Raw genomic sequence first — 7,387 nt, forward strand, 5'->3', positions numbered from 1 at the left:
CCACACAAACAACTTCTAGTTGGTAAGAGAAAAGAATTCATCTTGTGAGTTGGGACCAAGTTTGCTTACCTAGAAAGGAAGGGAGTCTAGGAATTAGAAAGCTGAAGGTGATAAATATTGCCTTGCTTAGCAAGTGGTGCTGGAGATTTGCTACTAAAAGAACCTCTTGGACCCGTGGTGGAGGAGTTCAAAGTGGGAAGAGGTGACAAGGTTAAATTTTGGAGGGACCCCTGGTGTCTGAACATGCCCTAGTCGAACTCAAATCTGCCACTATGGTTATCAACTACCAAAGAGGTCAGAAATTGCTCTTTAGAAATCCCTTTTCCCCTAAAATATACAACTAGTGTGTTGTACTCTTAATTGGTTTAATCCAATATTGACAAATTTGGATCAGACCAGATGGTCTGACCTCTGGAACTATAAAGCACAAGTAGAATGTTTTTTTTTTTTTTTTTATATTGTGCAATGTGGGTCTGCCCTTGGCTCATTTTGTTTACATTAACCATGAATTAACTTAGCATTTACAAGTGAAGTCTCCACAACTTATGCTTGTTGATGACATTATTTGGACTGAATAAATGAGAAAACAAAAAAAAGCTGGAATTGTGGAAAGATGTCCTAGGATCTAAAGGATCTTAAGATAAGTAGAACTAAAGCAAAATACATGTAATGCAAATTTAGTAACAATACAAGTGAGAGTGAGGACATTAGAATTTAAGAGCATGTCAGCCGTAGATATCCATCACCAGAGATTTATTTGATCGATTTGACTAGACCACTATGTTCAGGGACCTAATAATCCTTGTACATCATATTTCACAGCCTAACTCACTCGTTTGACCGTTAAACTAGAAAAATTACATTTTAACGTACTAGATTGAATCGCCACATATAGGACATCAAAAGGTAGGGGCTGATGTCACCTCCCTACCTAACCCATTAAAACACCTGGACCAACCAAATGAGCTTAATAAGCTTAAAAAACCCAAAATCCCAAAGATACCTCACTTAAAACCAAGAAAAGACAAAACAACTTTTGTAAATAAGTCAAATTTACATTTTTACCATTAATAGCCCCAAATACAAGATTACAATATCTAGTATGCCCCATGCTCTCATTGGACGTAGAAAATAGATAGAAAACCATCCAAATTAGAGGAAAAATGTTGCATAAAGAAGGAAAGGTCAATTGTAGGCCTTTTCCTCCTAAAATCTTCCCCTTTTTAATGAAAGGGCTTTGTAGCTAGACAAGATTCAAACTGTTTTCTCCCTTTCCTCTATAAATAGAGACCCAACTCGAACTTGAAGGAGGGAGACCTCACAAACATCTCTTACCCTTGTAGAACCTCTATTTTCCAGAAATCCTCAGGTACTTGAGCCTTAAAACTTCAAGTTCACTTCCCTTGGTTTTAGACTAAGGATTTTTAACGAGAAGCATTTTCCTACTTGGTCACTCATTTAGGCTTCATCCTAATCCATATCAGTTGCTAGAACACTCCTATCAAGGTTGTACACATGAGAGGTTAGTTTCTTCTATTATTTAACTTAGATTCTTAATCTCTATTTTTCATTTCAGTTCTAGGTTACTTGAATTCTTGAAACCATGGGGAATTCACATTCCCAGTTTCCTCAAGGTTGAAGAAAAGAGTTAGAGAAGTAAGGGTCTTGGGGAAATTGGTACCTGAGGCCCAATAACATCACCTCAATTTGGTTTTGGAAGAAGTTATAAGAGTTTTCACTAGACTATAAGAATTCTTATTATTCTTTTTACTGGCTTTTCATTAGAATTTGAGCCTAAACCATTCCTATTTTGGGCTATTATAGTAACTTGGACAAAGGGGTGATTAACATCTTCCCTCTCCCAATCCTTGGAACTCGCAATCTCTCACTTAGGTGCCTATCCCCATAGAGAATGGGATCACTATCAAGGCAATAAAATCAAAATTTCAAATTTAAAAGTGAGGGTCCATTTTCTCTAAAAACTGGGTGGTGACTTAATTTCTTTGATTTTACAATTGAGATGGAAATGCAATTCCAATAGATTTTTAGAGAACTTATCAAATAGTGGAAATTAAATTATGGAATCCATTGTTAGGACTTGGCCATCATTTTGCAATGATGGCAAAGGTTTTGTTTGGGTTGAAAAATAAAAAATTAAAAAGTGCAAAACCTGATCAGGTTTAATTTGATTATGGTTTTATATTATGGTGTGAAAAGACAAACTCCATGAAGTCTAGCCAAGATTCATCCAAAGAATGAATCTGGACCCTGGTAACTCCCTCTCTTTGATCATGTGAAACTGGTTAGTGTTGCATCCACAGCTCATGTGAGAGGGAATTTATCATTTCTTGTTAAAAAACAAAAAAAAAATGAAAATAAAATATGAATGCACAAGTCACCCATAATTTTATCATAATTTTTTACTACCTAGAAAGATCTCTTTCTCTCTTTTAATTACCAAATACATGAGTACTAATATTCTACATTTCCTAATGTACCACAAGTGAGAGTAGGATTCCCATTCATGCATCCACCCATAACACATGTCAATAGGAGATACCATTAATTTACAAGAAAAAAATGATAGTTATATTTTTATTTAAATAAAAAATCAGCAAAACTGTCAATGTCTCTTTATCAACTCTTGCCTACAAGTCATCTGGTTCCGACAAAGAAGTTGTATGTGATGAAAAACATTCATTTGAAAAATTTATAAATTAACTTATAATGAAAAGTAAACCAGAACAGATCCAAATTAAGTAAACAGATTAGCTTATTCAGGTAGAGAAGGTTATAAATTAAGTGAATAGATATTATGTTCCAACAAAGTAGGATATGGCATTATGGCCCAAGCTAATACGCTCTAAAAAGGGTTCTATGTCCACTCAATTCAGATATTATTATTTACCATTTTCCTTCTCTCTTCAAATTCTTCAACCAAGAGCTTGAGGTTGGACATTTTGCATTGTCTTTGAAAATTTAAATAGGGTTGAATAGGTGTGGAATGGACAGAAGCTTAATGTTATTTGTGAAGAGTAGTACCTCAATCCAAGCTTTATAGAGTTCAGATATTCTACAGAAATTTGCTGTAACACAGCCACCGTATTCCACCTGTCTTTAACGCATGTATGCCCCTTACTTAACTCAAGTAGCCAATGTTCGCAATAAGTGTCAGTAGCAGATCTAGTCTCAGCTTTATAGGGCTCAAGGGTGAAGCCATGGAGTCTACAGAAAGTAAAAAATTATGACCTTGAGTCTTTTTTTTTGTGATGTTTTCTTCTTCCGTTCTTCCTAAGTTTGTGAATTTTGAGATCCTGGATATCCAATTCCAATCCCATATTCCTTGCTCAAAATAGGCTATTGCAATCTCCATTCAAATTAGTAATTGGGGAAGAAAAGGTTAAGTCACCATATGACAATTCTATGATTCTCCAGAATCTCCATTTTGACTCTAGTTAATAACAGAGAAATTTGGCCAAGAAGGAATTTAGCCTTTTGCAATCCTCTAATTTGAAATGAAATGTGGGAATGTTTATTTCAATTACACTGTTTCAGGGAATCAATGAGGGTATGGAATTGAAAGCAATGTCCATTCCCATGATCCAAAAGTAACTCAACATTTCTTTAGTTGATGTGTGTTTATAAAGGAAAAAATATGACAGAGACCAATAGTACATATACCGTCAGATTGTCTTGACACCTGAAAAATGATACATTTAATTGAAGTTGGACATATATTCTTCACTATTAAAAATAGAGTATATGGATAAAAGTATGCAATTAGGAGTAAATGTAAAAAGAAGTTTCTGAGAAGGCCAACAATTCATGTTTTAAATGAAACAGAAATTGGAAGAACAAGAATTGGGAATCTATATTGAAGCAATTTTGAAAGCAAGGAGAATCAGTATTAGTAAATACTTGGCAATTCTTGCTTGTATGACACAAACCTTGCAGTCCCTTCTGTTAGACAATTTTTGTATGCCCTTAGCTTCAATATGATTTGATGTACTTTTGTTATTTAGTGGAAATAAATAAAGTGCATGTTTGATTCATGTTGTTTGGTTTAATTCTGTGTAAAACCCTAAAACTGGACATTTATAGAGATTCATGTTAGTTTTAAATGTTCACAGCCGTTGGATAAGTCTGGGGAGATTTATCCTGCCAAGGCTGATGCTAGTGTGCCACCAAGTGTTGGGATGGCCTGTCTCAACCATCAGGGTAAGACCCGAGGCACATGCAGTATGGGATTACTTGAATCCTTGAACTGGACCAGATTTCCAGTCTTGCCCTGGACCTTGGAGATAGATGGACAAAACTGGAAAGTTACACCTGACCCCTATACTCGATTATGACACTTCACTAGGTGTTGGATCAGGCTGCCTTTGATATGCCAATCAGTGAGATCCTTAGCGGGGATCAAAACCTGGGTATGTTGGGGCAGTTTGAGAATTCATCTGAGTGGGTGATCATAGTGACAGAATCAGCCACTTTGTCGGACAAAGGGTAATGATCGGGAATGCACTCTCTCTGATGGAAACCAAATTGCCGGCAGTTGATTTCAATCGTTGGAATTTTGTTTTGCAAAATTAATATATTTATATATATATGTACGGTTTCAAATTGTTTGCAAATGGTTTTAATTCCCGGGATCCATGTGAGAGGAGAGTGCGGCACTGTTCCTTGCAACCGAGGGAGAGGTCCTCTCTTGTCGGGCAGTGCTTGATCATTAAGGGCTAAGAGGTTAAGTGTAAGACCATTGAGGATAATACCTGATGGGCTAATCTTGCACCTGCCCACAGTCCCTGGGTTTTTATAAGATGGCTTGGCCCAGGGACCACTTAATGTAAGTGTTGGGCCCATAGGGTCCATATGATGGACTCAAGGGGTTCATTGAGTTTTTCAGTGAATTTGGCTGGGCCTTGTATTAAAGGCTGGGCCGAACCCATGTGGCTGGTGTGTAGATCAATGCTTGGGTCCCACGCCATACCAAGAAGCCCAACTGGGCAGCAGATTGGAAAAGTAATTAGACACTGAACACTTAATGGGCCAGAAGCCCATTTCGAGGCGGGCTGATATGATCACCCATCCTTGGGGCAAATCTGAGATTAATGTTAGTAAAAGGATTGGGCCTTTAGCCTTATCCACTCTTGGAGACCAAATTCAAATTAGATTTGAATCTGGTAACCTCCTGATAAGATCAGGAGTAAGCTAACTTTATCTACAGATAGGATTAAGATTATCCCCTATCCAAATACTGATTTGGATTGGGATAACTCCTAATTAGGAGGATTCTTAATCAAGAAGAAAGGAGGAGAAACCCGAACCAAGAAAGAGAAATATCAGATTTTGAACCACCTTGAAGAGATATAGGATATCTCCTGCGAATTGAGATAGGATCTCATTCATACTCTAGAAAAAGAAAAAGGCAGTTCACCCTTTTCGCCTTTAGAGTTCTCCTCCTGCCGCCGCCATTTTTTTTTGCAAGATTAGATCTTTGCAGAAAAAGAAAGTCAAGAAATCTGTTCTTGACATTAGTCTTGCAACAAAGACTAAAATGATTCAGTGTTTAATGTTTCCAGAGGATTCTTGTGAAGGATCCAGTGTGTAGGACGCACCCTGCTGGTTCTGTTCCATCCACAGCTGTGTCATCTTCAGCAGGAATGGATCTTGGAGCATTCTTTGGGTGTGAACACCAACTTTGGGAGATACTGCTTCTCCGGATCAGGTATATTCCTCCCATTTATCTTTTGGTACAGATCTGGTTTGATTATGGTTCAAGTAGGATCCTTGAATATTGTATTCTAAACTTAGGGAATATGATTCCCAGTTGGGAGAAGGTAGGAAATTTTTGAAATTCGCCCACCCATTCCGCAACCTTTATGGCGTCCATTAGATGGATCCTACCCTTCTTTCACCTTCAACACCCCTCTCAGAGATTTGAGGGCAATCCTCAACTGTCAGCCTTTCCAACTTGTGTGATCCCACAAGTGGCTTTAGCCCATTATCTGTCACAACTAAACACTTGACCAGCATGAGAAAACTCAAATGTGGAAATTGTGCAACAAATTGCAGCCCCTCATAGCTGATCGCTTGGCATCTCACAAGCTCCAGGGTCTGCAAAAAATGAGCTGAACAAAGAGCTTCCATCCCATTGTTATTGAATGTGGAGACATGGTCAAGAATCAACACTCTGGCTGGGCACATCTGGATTAGAGTGAAGATACTACTTAAGTTAAATGAAGAGGATGAGGACGGGAAGTGATCTCCATCCAAGTATGATATTTTAACTGACTCAAGCATAGAACAGTTATGAGCTATTGCTTTCAGACTCTCATCTGTCAACCTCAATGGAATGTTTAAGAAAATACGTGAGAAATCTAAGGGGGGTGGAGGGAGATAGACCTAAGGTTGTTCGATTTCTGAGTTAAATTCACAGTGTCACTGTTTCTAACTCCAATACACGTGCAAGTAGAGCTTCTCTAATGCTCTGCAGTTATCCAATAACCAAGAGAGCCCTCTTCTTGGATTGACAATGCAATTAACCAAGCTAAGGTCCCGCAAGTTCTCATAGGAAACCCAAATTCCCTTCCAAACCATGTAATTAAGTAATCTGGGGAATCTTACCCTGTTACTCAATGACATTCAGATCAAGTTCCATCAAATAGTCTTTTGAGTTGGATTATAGATGATAACAAGGATATTGTTAAGCAGGGATTTTCTGATCTGCTACCTCGGCATGGTAATTAATTTGATTCACTTGGGAAGTCCCTAGAGTAAACCAATGGATGTACTTGAAGAAGAAATAAACTGGAAAACCAATTTTGAACTTTTTCCCTAAACAGTCTTGACTACAAGAGAAGCTTGGGAGGAAATGGAGAAATTGTCTTCGGGGCCTTAAAAACTTCAATGGGTCCATGAGTCCAGCTGCACTCTAGGATAGAGCTAAATGTAGGCAATATATACCTAACCCATTTTATGGGATTATTGGGTTTAGAGAACTGATTTCTCCTTATTTGTAATGGAAACTACTAGCATTTTCATAAATATAGCCAACCTTTAAATTGGGTTAATTTCTGTTTTTTTCCCTAAAGTTGTTTTTATTCTTAGTTGAAGCCATAGAGAGTTTGTAAAGAGTTTCAGTTGTGTTGAGAAGTCGTTAAGCATGGTTTTCGCATTACCTCTAAGGACCTAACTGTCCTAAACAAAAGCCTTGATATAAGATGAGTTACCTACTGCATTCCTACCTTAAACAGTTCGTTTGAACTGAAAACTCCTTGAACAGTATGCTTGTTTTTACCCAATGCACAAGGATGTAGCATTCCTTGAGTTACCTCCTTTGTAAGTATACATACATGTGGATATTCATATATACTAATAATACTTTTAG

The 7,387-nt window shown here is 37.6% G+C and overlaps 1 pseudogene; it reads right to left on the minus strand.

Moving 5' to 3' along the window:
• Window positions 1-5,889: 5,889 nt before the first annotated feature.
• On the minus strand, window positions 5,890-6,597 carry LOC148874028 (F-box/LRR-repeat protein 14 pseudogene; annotated as a pseudogene).
• Window positions 6,598-7,387: the final 790 nt, after the last annotated feature.

Source organism: Nelumbo lutea, chromosome 1 (genome assembly GCF_056320005.1).
Source record: "Nelumbo lutea isolate HS-2025 chromosome 1, American lotus-T2T, whole genome shotgun sequence".
In the NCBI taxonomy this organism is placed as follows: domain Eukaryota; kingdom Viridiplantae; phylum Streptophyta; class Magnoliopsida; order Proteales; family Nelumbonaceae; genus Nelumbo; species Nelumbo lutea.